The 15,142-nt window shown below is 39.8% G+C and overlaps 2 protein-coding genes and 1 long non-coding RNA gene across 3 annotated transcripts in view; all 3 read left to right on the top strand.

Moving 5' to 3' along the window:
• Positions 1–15,142, top strand: part of LOC145425893 (butyrophilin-like protein 2) — a 197,320-nt gene that overhangs the window by 134,626 nt on the left and 47,552 nt on the right. The window lies entirely within an intron of this gene.
• LOC145421780 (butyrophilin-like protein 2) overlaps positions 1–15,142 on the top strand; it is a gene marked incomplete at its 3' end in the record, with an annotated part of 133,086 nt that overhangs the window by 83,335 nt on the left and 34,609 nt on the right. The gene's annotated exons all lie outside the window — the stretch shown is intronic.
• LOC113012871 (uncharacterized) lies at positions 10,337–13,532 on the top strand. Its single transcript, XR_013906679.1, has 2 exons — positions 10,337–12,281; positions 12,953–13,532. It is a non-coding gene; the product is annotated as an uncharacterized LOC113012871 (long non-coding RNA).

Here is a 15,142-nt window from a genome sequence, read left to right as displayed (position 1 = left end):
GTAAAGTGTGTATGCAATGCATGTCAATATGCTGTGAACATCTGAAACGAGAGGTGGCAGAGGAATGTTGACTGCATTAATTTGCCTTAAGTCTTGTATGAAACGCCATACGCCAGGTTTGTTAGGCTTTGGCACAGGATTGACAGGAGTGTGGGCTTTATTACTCCTGTAGTCAATAAATCTCCTATGATGACATCTAGAGCTGCGGCTTTTTCCGTGGAAAGGGGACATTGCTTGACATATACTGGCTTGTTGTTTTTTGTTTTTTTTTAGCTGTGCGTGATAAGGTATGCAGTCAATAAATCCTATATCATTCTCACTTTTAGACCATAATGTCATATTCTGGTATTCAGCTGGCAATGTAACTGCAGAAATAGTACAGTGGATAGGGTAGGTTAGATCTATGTGTCGACATATTTCGTAACCCATGTCTGAGTTATGTAACAAAATCACTGTTTGACCTTCACTTGTGTGAGCAGTTATCATGTTGTTGAACAGTGTGAGAGAAACAAAAGTGTGGCTCCCAGTCATGGGATTACCTGTTAGTGGCGTCTGTACACGTTTTTTTGGCACAGTGTGTGACATAGAGTACCGGACAAAAGGATGTTGAGTTCATTCTCTGCTGAGGGTCCAGCTGACACAGAGGATGTTCCTTCTCCATCATGTCGGTACATAGGGCAGAGAAAACATAAGCTGTTATCAGTGTCAGCAAACATTTCACCCTTTATGTTAAATGAAATACACAAATTCATTTTTGCTTTGGGTGTCTGCGGCTGCTGGAAAACTGAGCTAAATTTGCACCTCTAGCTTGTCCAACAGTGCATAAAGCGTTTTATGAATACTAGGATAGATTCATCAGGCTTCTGTTTACACATAGTTACTGCATTTAAGTCAATTTTGTCTCTGGACATTGTGAGCAGGAATTTCTTTAGATTCTTAAAGAAATTGGTGATTTTGTCATTATTTACCCACAAAAACTCTGCAGTTGTGGATGCTTTATCATGCTTTGGGTCTAATTCACCTATCTCTCTTATGAGTTGTGACTCGGTTACTCCAGGAATGCATTGACACAATATGTACCTGTAATCCGGACCACCCAAATGGTGATATCTGGTACTTCTCTGTAGTGCAGAGACAAAGGCTGTAGGATTTTTAAGAGGATCGGGAAGCTCTTTAATAGTTGTCACTAATTCTGAGACTTTAGGGGGCTGAATACAACACTGATCTCCTATTATCATAAAGGGGTAGGCGTCATTGCCGTCACTAGATTTTGGTTCTGTTTGTTTACTACCGCGAGTGTTGGCGTAAGGACCTTTGTCATCCTGGCTTTGTTTTTCCTTTTTTCCTTTTAGATAAGTCTTTATTAAAGTTCGGGTAACAGGTATTTCTTTAGCTACCTCTAAACCTCTAGCTACGATATCGTGGCGTTTCATGTGGGTGTCTATCGTGGACACTGCCTGATGCAAAAGTTTTTCTTCATAGTCGTCTAAATTGTTTTTCATAAGTTCCTCACATTCTTCTTTCAAAAGTTTTTTTCTCTTTTTCTATGTTCTGCTAATTCTTCCTTGCGGCGTATATATTGTTTTTCCTGATCCTGTTTAAAGAGATGGCTAAGATCCGTTGCATGTGATTCAGATTTTTCGTCGCTTTCTTTTGAGTTGGTTGGATCAGAATGCTGACATTGTTTACGTGCAGCTGCTACAGCGACTATTAATTCGGTCTCATCGTAAGGGTGTGGGGGCTGTAGGCTGAACGGCTGAACATGCAAGACTAGCTTTTCCTGCGGTAGGTTTATGTTCTTTGCTAGAGCCTGCACTAGTTTTATTTGATGTTAAAGCATCTACACCTGGTTTCGGTCCCTTTTTCCATAGTGGTAACATTTGATGTATCACGTCGCGGCATTCTATCATGTATTTTCTACAGGACTTTTTAAGCAGACTACTTTTCTTATCACAAATGATATTCAACATTTCTACTGACCTGTTTTCTGGCGATAGTCGTTCGGGATAAGGCTCCGGAAATAAATTAGAATGCATTGAACTTCTTAAGTTGTAAACAAAGTCAGTCACATAAGCACTTCCGCATGTTCTGGATACGTGATCATGGACGTCTTCACCGATTCGCGGACGTAGGTTACACGTAACCGGAAATGGGAGTTGTACTGAGCCGTTATTTGAGACTTTATTTTGTATTTTATTAATTTTTGGTTTTACAGGTACTTTAGATTTTTTATCGGACCTGTCTGTGGTCTTTGAATTATTCTGACCCATGTTCAGTGATTTCCAGAGGGGTTTACACGCTAGGAGGATTTAGGTTAGTATTTTCGCTGCGGCACAGCTGAGGTCACTTTAAATTTATTGCTAGCAATTTTTGTTTGGGTGAGCAACTCTCACTTAACGAGCAACTTCTCGCTTAACAACAGGCAACTCCCTGTGTCTTTCTGCTTTTAATTTACTGCTTTTAACCCTTGAGACCCGTGTTTTTTCTTTTTTTTTCTTTTTTTTTTTTTTAAAGAAAAATTAAACAATTAATTATTATTATTATTATTATTTTCTACGTATAAATGTGTTGTGTCTTTCCACTTGATTATAACTGATTTATTTATAACATTTTATATAAAAGAAAAACGAGAAGCACATTAATTCATAGTAATTTAACATAAAATTGTTTGATAGTGTTAATTTGGAAAGCCACAACTCTAGCGGGTCCACCAACACCACACAAGGGTTAATTTACTTTATTCGGGGACTGAGGAAGTCGTCAGTGTATCTCTCTGGATCACTAAGTGAAACTTCGTCAGCATATCCCGTTTTTTTTTTATGGATCGATCACTGAGAGAGGTATAATACGGTCTTTATATAAATATGAAAGACGTGTATTTACCTTCTGTCAGCCATCCCACTTCTGACACCAAAATTGAAGGAAATTGCCGTCCCGGGTTTCCTCCGTGGCGTGAGCGATAAGCAGAGTTCTGTCCTTTCCTTCTAAGATTCCTAATTATTTAAAGTAACACTCAGGTATGCCGTTCAGCTGGGTTAGTTACAGCGCCGGGAGCAGCTTGGGAGAACAAGGAAACACAGACTGCTTCAGGTTGCCTTCCCAAATCAACTCAAAGGTTTATTTGATACACAGCAGTTTATATAGATGAAAAAAAAGGTTCGTGTGTCAGCTTTCCCAGTTCAAACCGGTACAGACCAAATAAGGAAACGTCTTCCTGCCTTGTGAGCAAAGAAGTATCCTGTGTGTAGTTTATCAGTTCAGCTATAATTTATGATCATCCCAGCAAAATACACTCCTAGACATAAAATACAGAGTTCTTTCATTAGTGAATTCTGAAACAAACCACCTAGCCTTTAACGAGCCTTTTCCAGGAGATAAAGAAAAAGGGAGGATGGGAGTAAGGAAGTGGTCTCATCTCTGTGGTGTTTTCGACCTTGGGGGACCAGCTTGTGAGTCTTACACCTTAATTCTTGGGTCACAGAGAAAGAGAAAAACAACTAGTAGATGGGCCTTATTGAGTAACAGTTTTCCTGTATAAAACAATCTCCTGTAAATGCTAACCGTGGTATCAAAATATCACAACAGTTGGCAACTCCAATAATTAACCTTGTGAATAAAATAAAGTTCACTATCAGTAACACCATAGCACCCACCCAGCTGTATAGAAACTCCATCATGCTAGCTAGTAGCAGTACGAGTTAATGTAACTGACTGTAAAAAGTCAGCACAACGAAAATAAACTCCAGCTAAACTTGGTTTATATCTGACCCGGATAGACTGCAGGTCATAACTTCTTACCTGAAGTTCAGTTCACCTGATTCTTGGACCGGCGGCCGCCTCGGGTCTCTCCTTCTCCTGCCTCCCCTTTCTCTCATCCACCTGCTGGCCTCCACCACTTGCTAATGTTACTGAACCTGTGGAAGCTCCGATAGCCACCAAACAACTGAGTTATTTCATTGTTTATACCGTTACCAGAAAAAAAAATCATCGGCCCATAAAAACGAAAAATCACCATCGGCCCACCGATGAGTTTACCAACACAAGATGAGTTTCTAATGTTGACCTTAATCTAACCTTTAGGTCCAGTCCCTGCTCTGTCATTACAGGATGCTCTGAGCAGTCATGGATCCAGCAGATTCACTGTGTTCAAAGACTTTAGCTCAGACTCCACAGAAGCAGCTTTGTGGAGGATCCATGAGGAGACTCTGGAACAATGATGGCTTGTAGATGTTTTGCTGCTGTGGCTCAGGGACTTGGTGAGTTCTCACTCTCCAGCTTCTTCTGACCAGGACTCCATTTCCCAGCTTTCCTACAAAAAGCAACACTTTCCAGTTCAGCAGAGTCCAGTGGATGGTGCTGCCTCCACTGCCCTCAACCTCCAGCTCAGCCGCCCTCTGCTGGTCCCTTATACTGCAGTGTTGATGGAATACTGCTCTGCTCCCACTGACCTCCTCCTCTGCCTCCAAAGGGTCTCCACCTGCACTGCTGTCTGTGTGCTACACCTCTGGAGAGGCCTCGCCTCCACTGCTGTCTACTGACTCAGCAGCCTGTCCATTCCCCTGCAGGTTGATACCTGTGATGTTCTCCTCCGTCTTGTGGTGGACAAACTATTTTTTGCACTGGCACAAATAATTTGTGTGACACCTGATTGTTCCCTCGTTTTAGTTTTAGTAGTATTTTTAAATGGTTGTACAAACTTCATTTTCAGATAAATAGTTGTATGTAACTTCTTTTAGTTTTTGAAGTTTTTTAAATGTAAACTTTATATTTGCATTTCAAGTTATGACAATAATTCAATAAACATGTTTGTGCTTGTTACAGTAAAAATATAACTACTACTAGGATTTTATGTTTTTGTGTGATTTCAGATCAGTTGTGTTAAAACAGTATGCCAATTAAAAAATAACTGTAAATTCAGACATGTGAGGTTGAACTGAAAACAATGAGACCAAACAGGGTGAGAAAATAAATACATTTAAAGGTGAAATACAAATGTAAAATCAAAAGTAGTCAAAAATGTCCAATTATATTTTGGACCCCAGATTAACCCAACAAAACGTGAAAAACTAGCTTTAAATTTTTGGTGACAAACGTGTTCATGACAGAACAGATTTCTGACATTTTGTGTAAATTTAAGCAAAAATGTGATTATTTTAACAAAAATAAGAGTGTGACACTTAAGTTAGACTTGTGTTTGTAAATGTTGTGTAGCTTTCTGGATTTTATACTTACTGGGCTACATATTTATTTATTATACAGGTTATACAGTACATGAAATAATTCACGTTTATGGAACTGAAATGTTTCATTATGTGGGCTAAAGGAAATAATGAAGTTATTGACTATATTTATATGAAACACTTACTGTATTTGAAGTATTTTAACCATATGTAACACCTGCATGTGTGTAAAAAATAGTAAAAAAGAAAAAGGCTTTGATTTTTCCTCCCCAGTTGATTTCCATGCCACCCGAAGAACATTTCTCTAGATCCGGCCCTGTGTTGAACAAACAACAGCAAATGTAATCAGGCTAATTACAGTTTCAGCATTTGTCAGTTTAGTTTTTAACACGTTTGCCTCACAAGCAAAAGTTGCCTTGTTTGACTCCAGGAGCTCAGAAATCAGTTGGATGTGTGTCAGAAAGGCATCCAGTGTAAAATCTCCCAAATCAAACAGACCGAGCAGGAAGCTGTGGCAACGCCTTGTAATAAGAGCTCTTTTGTCTGTATATATTTTCTATATTGTTGAAACATTGAAAACATTACATTGATTCAGTAACAAAACACATGTTTAAAAAGTTTATTCAGTTCATCTGTGCACCATAATACATCAGAGTCCAAATGCATCCTCACTGTGAGCTAAAGACGTTTAGTTTATTGGTCATTAAATTACAGCATGTTTCCACAGATTATGTGTCTGAAGGTGTTTGTTATGAAATTCTCATTTTTACACTAAATAATAATCATGGAAACAGGAAGTCTAAACATAAAAAAGTACTTCAAGTTCTCACATCTCAATGAACTTTCTGTTTGTCATTTATATTTGCAGTGACAGTACTCAGTACATTCACACCAGCCTGCACAGTTATACATAAACAAACACATGTTTATTTGAGAAGGTAAAGCAAACAGGGTGATGAGTGTTGGAGCTATTTGTTCTTTATTTTTGTTTTTGTTCTTATTTTTGAAATTAGTTAAAGTTTGTTGTTAGTTTACTTATATTTTGGGGTTTATTTGTCGGTTAATATTTTGTTTTAAATGATTTGTTTTGTTTGTTGTTATTTTGTTAAATTAGTCAGTAAGAGCTGTAGGGCCATTTTGTTTCTATAAATAAAGAGACTGGTATAGGACCAGCATGCATTGGGGTGGGCCTATGGTTTTTTACCAGAGCAGGAGAAGCAGTAGGAAGGATCTTGTTATTGCTTGCCAAATGGATAAATAAACCAAAACCAAAACTCTCAACTAAAAGGTTTGGACAATGGACTTCTTTTGCCTGCGTACGAAATATTACCTCAATGCAGCAGTGGCTTGTGGACTTTAAGTTGTGGGACGTTTGATCATTCAAAAGTAAAGGAATTGCCACTACACAAAGTAAAAAACCTTCCCGTGGACAAAGGAATAATTCTTCATTAATGGATATAAGGATTTCAAGGATCACCGTCGAACTCGAATAAAAGGTATTGGATCGTCTGGTGAGTAATCCAGACGGATTTGATGTTGAGGCCTGGATCAACATGTCACTCGTTCATCAAAGCTGGTGAGTGATAATATTGTTTAAGCCGTAAAGGAAAACGGTGAAGCTATTGGAGTTTAAAGACATTATTTCACTACAAAGACTGATGAACTGAGTTTTGACGTATTAATTTGGTGCAAAATTGGATCGCTAATTGAAACATGCCAACGCACTCTGTGGAAATGTTTGTCCGCTGCAAAAGGCAGGTAAATGGATGTCATGTTTGTACTTTAGGCTATGGATTCTCAGTGTGCTGTGCATCTTTATAAAGTTTGAAATAATCCAAGAGGACAATAAAAATGTCGGATATTAAGAGTAAACGAGAGGATGACACTGAGATGCAAGCAGAGAAAAGAAGCGTTAAATTTACGCCAAAAGGTTTGGATTTGTATATAAAGACATGCCAAGAAAAGCGCAGTTCAATGTGTAAGCAAGCATCTAAGTACATGGGGAAAATTTCCGCTTTAATGACCTCACATGAAAACGTTAAGGAAGTGTCTTCTGAATTTGGGAAGTTTATTAAATGCTATAAAGATGCAAACGCTTTGCAAGAATCCTTTTTAAGTTTGTCACTGCCAGAAGATGAAGTGAAAAGGCAAGTTGCACATTTTCAGTCGAAGGTGACAGCATTCTCTGTTTTTATGGACAAAGTAAAGGTTTGGTTGCAGGAGGCGGGCGAGCCGTATACTGAACAAAACAATGTTCGCAATGATAAAGCTGTTGAAAGTTTGGATGAAATAAAACCTGAAGACAGTGTCTCTAATATCTCAAGTGTAAAACCACCTTCAAAAACCTTGTCACAGCAAAGTCGAATTTCATCAACATCTTCCGCATGCATTAAAGCTGCGGCTGACAAGGCAGCGCTCATGGAGCGACTCGCTGCATTAAAGAAAAAACATTCTATCGAAGCGCAAGAGGAAAAACTGAGAAAAGAAAAGGAGAAACTGAGAAAAGAAAAGGAGACATTATCCTTGGAAACAGAGCTGGCAGCCACTAATGCAAAGCTTCGTGTCTTAAAAATAAATTCAGTTTGTAGCTCTGAGCATTCTGATGGAATGAACTCTTATTTTGAAAGAGGGCACGTACAAGAAGCGCCTAGTTTAAATCCTTGTGCCGATACATTTGTTCCAACATCAAGAGATTACTCTGGTATAAATTCTGCATCTGAATCACAAGTAATCGTACCTAGACAAAGTCAAACCCAACATCAGGTTGATGATTCAGCTCAAGTGACGCAGCAAACACAGCCTCAGTCTCCTACTTTGACTGGGAATTGCACGAAGGAGATTGTAAATATTATGCAAAAACAAAATGACATCACTACTTTGCTTGTAAAACAAAACTTATCTTCTGTCCTCCCCGCCAGAAACATCCCTGTGTTTGATGGAGACCCTTTACAGTACAGATCATTTGTGAATGCCTTTGAAAATGGAGTGGAAGTTAAAACTGATAACTGGAGCGACTGTCTGCATTTTTTAGAGCAGTTCACTAGGGGGCAGCCTAGGGATTTGGTGCATAGTTGTCAGCATTTACCTCCTGAGCAGGGCTATTCCACAGCTAAAGATCTTCTTGAAGAACATTTTGGGAACAAAAATAAAATTGCCTCTGCATATATGGAGAGGATTGTGAGTTGGGTACCTATTAAAAGTGAGGATGTGAAAGGTCTACAGTCATTCTCTCTTTTTCTTCAAGGATGTTCGAATCTAATGCAGCAAGTTGTTTATATGAAGGAGTTGGATTTGCCCTCAAATATGAGAATGGTTGTTATGAAACTTCCATACAAATTGAGGGAAAAATGGAGAGTTGTTGCCTATGAACTGCAGGAACAAAATGGTTACAGAGCAGTGTTCACTGATCTGGTTGCCTTTATAATAAAACAGGTAAAAGTAGCATCAGATCCAGTGTTTGGCAACATCCAAGACTCACAATCTGGAAGCAGCTTTAAAGCTTCAAGTTCTACCAAGCAAAGAAAAAAGGGAAGTAGTTTTGCCACTAATGTCAGTACAGTGCCAGGAATCAAAGCTCAATCAACTGGAAGCAGAACAACTTCCGCCGTTCTGCATAGTTGTTTGTTTTGTTCACACAGCAACCATTTACTAGAGAATTGTAAGCAGTTTAAAGCTAAAACGCATCAGGATAAGTTGACTTTTATCAAGGAAAGGGGAATTTGTTTTGGTTGTTTAAAAGTTGGTCACACAAGCAAAGACTGTAGGAGTCGTTTGGATTGCGACGTGTGTCACCAAAGGCACCCAGGGGTTCTTCATATAGAGCGAAAGGATCCAGGTGCGTCTTCGGAACAAACTCAACAGAGGACAAACTCTAATGTCAACTTTTCAACTGCAACCACTCAGACATGTGGGTATATTGGGGCTGGTCATGAAGTTGATGCAATTTTTTTCTATAGTTCCAGTTCAAGTTAAGAGCCAAAAGAGTAATAAAATTGTGCAAACCTATGCGTTTTTGGATCCTGGAAGTTCAGGTACATTCTGTACAGAAACTTTGGCAAAAAGGCTGAATGTAAAAGGTAAAAAGACCAATATCTTTTTGAGAACAATGAGTCAAGATAAGATTGTTAGTACACAAGTTCTGTCTGGTTTGGAAGTGTCTGGTTTGGAAGCAAATGATTTCATGCCATTGCCAGATGTTTTGACTCAAAAGACTATGCCAGTTTCTACAGTTAATATTCCCCAGCAAAGCGACATCGATCAGTGGCCTCATCTTAAACCTGTTAAACTGTACAACGTTAATGCAGATGTGGAGCTACTGATAGGCACTGATGCTTCCAATGTTTTGGAGCCATGGAAGGTGATAAACAGTGTGGGAGGTGGACCTTATGCTGTAAAAACAAAAGTTGGCTGGGTCATAAATGGTCCCCTGCGCACTGGAAGTAACAGTGGAAATAAAACCAACTGCACTGCTGTAACAGCCAATAGGATTTCCGTTGAGCGTCTTGAAGACATGTTGATTAAACAGTACAATCATGATTTTAATGAAAGATCATCAGAGGAGCAGACTGAAATGTCTAGAGAAGATCTGTGTTTCATGGATATTGTTAGTAGTTCAATAAAGCTTATTGGAAATCATTATCACATTGATTTGCCTTTCAGGAGAGAAGGTTCCAGTTTGCCAAATAACCTCTGTGTCGCGGAGCAGCGTCTCCAGAGTCTCAGACGGAGATTTGAAAAGGATACTCATTATAAGGATGAATACACTAAATGTGTAAACAACATGCTTGAACGAGGATATGCCGAGTTTGTGCCTGTAGATGAGTTGCACAAAGATGATGGAAAGGTGTGGTACATCCCTCATCATGGAGTGTATCATCCCACAAAGGGCAAATTAAGAGTTGTATTTGACTGTGGAACAACTTAAAAAGGAGCATCATTGAACAGTCAGCTTCTACAGGGACCTGATCTCACAAACTCGCTGGTTGGGGTTCTGATCAGATTTAGACAAGAGCCTGTTGCATTAATGGCGGACATTGATTCCATGTTTCACCAAGTGCACGTCTCAGAAAAACATGTCAACTTTCTCCGTTTCCTGTGGTGGCAACATGGCAACACTTCAAGGTCTGCACAGGAATGCAGGATGAAAGTGCATTTGTTTGGAGCTGTATCTTCGCCAAGTTGTGCAAATTATGCTCTACAGAGAACTGCAGATGATAATGCACAACAGTTTCCAGCTGAAGTGGTTGATACAGTCAAAAGAAACTTTTATGTGGATGATTGTTTGAAATCTGTTGCTTCAGAAGAGGAGGCAGTGCACATGGTGAAGAGGCTGACAGATATCTGCGCTAAAGGAGGATTTAAGCTTTCAAAATGGATCAGCAACAGTCGCACAGTGCTCATGTCAATCCCAGAGGAAAGAAGAGCAAAGGAAATTAAGGATCTGGATTTGGACACAGATCAACTTCCAGTTGAGAGAGCACTGGGTTTACAGTGGTGCATAGTAACAGACAAGTTCCAGTTCAGAACCTCCCTGCAGGACCGTCCAACAACCAGAAGGGGAATTTTGTCTGTGGTCAGCTCACTGTATGATCCTTTGGGAATCTTGTCTCCCTTCAGTATGCCAGCTAAACTGTTGCTACAAGAGCTTTGCCGACAAAATTTGAAGTGGGATGAAGTTATTCCCCACTCTCTTTCCCAGCGGTGGCGTGATTGGCTGGAGGATCTCCAGCTGATTTCAAAGTTTAAAGTGGAACGTTGCATTAAACCAAATTGCTTTGGAAGACCAGATAGGGCACAACTTCATCATTTTTCTGATGCAAGTCAAGATGGGTATGGAACGGTGTCATATTTAAAGTTGGAAAAGAATAACGTCACGCATGTTGCTTTTATCCTGGGAAAGGCTAGAGTTGCTCCTCTCAAGCAAACTACAATTCCCAGGTTGGAATTGACGGCTGCAGTTCTTGCAGTTCGGGTGGACAGGCTTCTGCAAAAGGAGCTGCAAGTCAGGTTGGAAAAATCAGTTTTTTGGACTGATAGCACAACAGTACTGAAATACATCTCCAATGAAACCAGAAGATTCAATACTTTTGTTGCAAACAGAATTGCTGTTATTCGGGAAGCAACAGATGTGAATCAGTGGAGATACGTTTCTTCTAAGGAGAATCCTGCAGATGACGCATCCAGAGGTATGAGAGCTGGGGATCTCCTCAAATGTAGGAGATGGATAAAAGGGCCAGAATTTCTCTATGAGTCAGAAAAGGAATGGCCTAAACTGGATGTGGAGTACAGTGTAATTTCTGCAGATGACCCAGAGCTCAAAAGGGACCTGACAATGAATGCCATTGTGAGAGAATTACAAAATCCTACCAGCTATTTTATCCTCTACTTCTCGTCTTGGGCAAAACTTAAAATCTCTGTAGCCTGGCTTTTAAAGATGAAAGAGGTCTTGGTGTTGTTGGCACAGAAGAGGAAAGAGTTGCTTGCTGCAGGTTTGAATAAGAATGATCCGGAAGGTCAGAAAGAAGTGGAGATAAGAATGGAAAGATTTAAGACCACTTTGAAGAAAGGAAATCTCACTCCAGAAGACTTGGCAAAGGCAGAACAAGCTATTCTTCAATATGCACAACAACAGAAATTTACGACTGAAATGGCTTTAATCTGCAATGGCCTCAAAGGAGTCTCTAAGAGAAGTTGTCTCTACAAACTTGATCCAGTGTTGGATGCAGGAATCCTCAGAGTGGGTGGCCGATTGAATAAAGCAGCCATGCCTATGGAATTAAAGCATCCTGTAATTTTGACAAAAGATATGCATGTGTCAACACTGATTTTACGCCATATCCATCAAAGGTTGGGACATGCAGGAAGAGCACACATGCTGTCAAAACTAAGACAAAATTACTGGATACTAAATGCAAATTCTGCTGCCAGGAAAATCATCTCTCGTTGTGTCACGTGTAGACGCAACAGAGGAAAGTTTGTTGAACAAAAGATGGCGGATCTGCCTGAAGAGAGAGTCCTGCCAGACATAGCTCCATTCACAAAGGTTGGAGTGGACTATTTTGGACCTATAAGTGTTAAAAGAGGACGAAGTCTCCTTAAAAGGTATGGAGTTCTTTTTACTTGTTTCACCAGTCGTGCAGTACATCTGGAGATTGCATGTACACTTGATACAGACTCTTGTATAAATGCTGTGAGGAGGTTCATCTGTAGACGAGGCCCAGTTTCGACCATCAGATCTGATAATGCTACAAATTTTGTTGGGGCGAATCGAGAGTTGAAAGAAAGTTTGACTGAGCTGGACCATGCCAAAATTCAAAAGGCTTTTGTTCAGGATGGCATGAAATGGAACTTCAACATCCCAGCAGCTTCTCACCAAGGTGGTGTGTGGGAGCGTCTCATTCGTTCAATAAAGAATATTTTAGCCTCAGTTCTTAAGGAGCAAGTTCTGGATGATGAAGGACTCCAAACAGTCTTCTGTGAGGTTGAAGCTATAATGAACGACAGACCCATTACTAAAGTTTCAGATGACTCAAATGATCTTGAAGCACTGACACCCAATCACTTGTTGTTGCTGAAAAATAAACCAGTTTTTCCACCAGGACTGTTTCATCCAGGTGATTTGCATGTCAGGAAAAGGTGGAAACGGGTACAGTACATGGCAGAGTTGTTCTGGAAGAGATGGCTTTCTGAGTACCTACCTTTGATGCAAGAAAGACCAAAATGGATGAGGACTAAAAGATGTCTTATACCTGGAGATGTTGTTTTAATTGCAGACGCTACAGCTCCAAGAGGATCATGGATGATGGCGAAAGTCTTAAATGTAAACCAGGATGCAAAAGGCTTGGTGCGTTCTGTGAGACTACAAACAAGGACCAGTGTTTTGGAAAGGCCAGTGACAAAACTTATTTTGCTACTGGAAGCCTCATCGTGAAGAAAATCCTCAATGAAAATTAAGGATTTGTTTAAGGGAATAGCTCCTCCTTTTGGGACTTTAAAGTAATTGTGATTGTATGCACAATTAGGGGCCGGAGTGTTGGAGCTATTTGTTCTTTATTTTTGTTTTTGTTCTTATTTTTGAAATTAGTTAAAGTTTGTTGTTAGTTTACTTATATTTTGGGGTTTATTTGTCGGTTAATATTTTGTTTTAAATGATTTGTTTTGTTTGTTGTTATTTTGTTAAATTAGTCAGTAAGAGCTGTAGGGCCATTTTGTTTCTATAAATAAAGAGACTGGTATAGGACCAGCATGCATTGGGGTGGGCCTATGGTTTTTTTACCAGAGCAGGAGAAGCAGTAGGAAGGATCTTGTTATTGCTTGCCAAATGGATAAATAAACCAAAACCAAAACTCTCAACTAAAAGGTTTGGACAATGGACTTCTTTTGCCTGCGTACGAAATATTACCTCAATGCAGCAGTGGCTTGTGGACTTTAAGTTGTGGGACGTTTGATCATTCAAAAGTAAAGGAATTGCCACTACAATGAGTTTATGGGCTCAGTTGCTGGTTTCAGGTCAGATTCACTGCAACATGTCACTGATTTTGTGGATTACAGCCCCCAGTACAGTCAGAAGGACCCAGCTAACACAGTGGTTCTCAAACTGGATCAGCCAGTTTGAGAAGCACTTTTCATCTTCTGCTCTCGCTTTTTACAGAACGTAGCAGAAAACATGCTGTGCAATGAAAACATTCAACATAAGATTGCACAACTAGTGCTGTAAGTAACATAAGATACAGGTTTCTGCATAAAACAATGCATTTAAACAGGTATAAATGTGTGTCTGACACTTGTAACCAATCAAAGTGCTTAAAATGAAGACATCCTGTCGGTGAACAGCAAAGACCAATGTGGTATCTGGTAGTGATGTGTCCTGTGTGTCGAAGCGTCGAATCATGTGTCGGGTAATCTCGGGGGCGTTTTTCTGAAGCGCGTATCGAGGCTTGCTTTGATTACGTATGCAGTGACATTCGAGGCCTCGCGGGCAGTCCGTACCATGTGACTGATTCAGGGACTGGTTCACCGGTTCGCGCCAGATTCGAAATAAAATGGGCAGAAAAACAGCTGATTCCCCATCACACTGTGTTGTGGAATTGGATTACGTACGTGCTACATAGTTACTTGAGCATTTCTTCTTCGATGGAACCAGCAAGGAAGAGATGTTTTTTTTTTTTATTTTGTCTCTCCTAATAAAGTATGCACACAGTAATAAATATCACAAATGATAAACACCAAAATATAAATAAACAACACTACACATCCTATAATCTGATTTCTGTCTTTTAGTTTATTAAAAAGTGAAGCACCAAACACTAGTTTGTGTCATTATCCAGATGTACATAAGCATTATTACAGCGGGTTTTGATTATCGATTAAAATCGATTCTAGCTTGGATAACGTGATATCGATTCATTAAAATCCTGAATCGATTTTTAATATAAATATTACTGCATTTCAACCACCACCAAAAAGCTAAAACAGTAAGTGAGAGGAGGTACACCGATTCTGCACAAAGACGTAAACACAAGGCGCGGACCGCTGATGTATCAAAATCAGTGAGATGTCGCCTTTCTCACCAGACAGCACGGACACGGTCGGGGCTGAAAGCCGACAGTTCACTGATTCTGATCCGTCGGCGGGTCCGTGCTTCGTGTTTACGGCTTTTTTGCGCTGATTCTGAAGCTGCAGGTTTTATTTCTCTTCAAACATTCATGCACAGCTTTCTCTCTCACACACACTCTCTCTCTCTCTCTCTCACTCACTCACTCACTCACACACACACACACACACACACACACACACACACACACACACTATACTTCAAGAACAGTTTCCCGTCTAAAAATCTGTTTTCTGCATTATTCGCTTGTTTGTTACGCATAAGACCTCCGTTGTTTGTCAGCCGCTGTTCTTTCCCATTTAAATACTTCCGAAAAGAAAACCTAATTTCTGCCGTTCAATAAGCTACT

Source organism: Astatotilapia calliptera, chromosome 3 (genome assembly GCF_964374335.1).
Source record: "Astatotilapia calliptera chromosome 3, fAstCal68.1, whole genome shotgun sequence".
Taxonomy (NCBI): domain Eukaryota; kingdom Metazoa; phylum Chordata; class Actinopteri; order Cichliformes; family Cichlidae; genus Astatotilapia; species Astatotilapia calliptera.
Note: the sequence above shows the minus strand (reverse complement) of the source record. Positions and strands in the feature narration are given on the sequence as shown.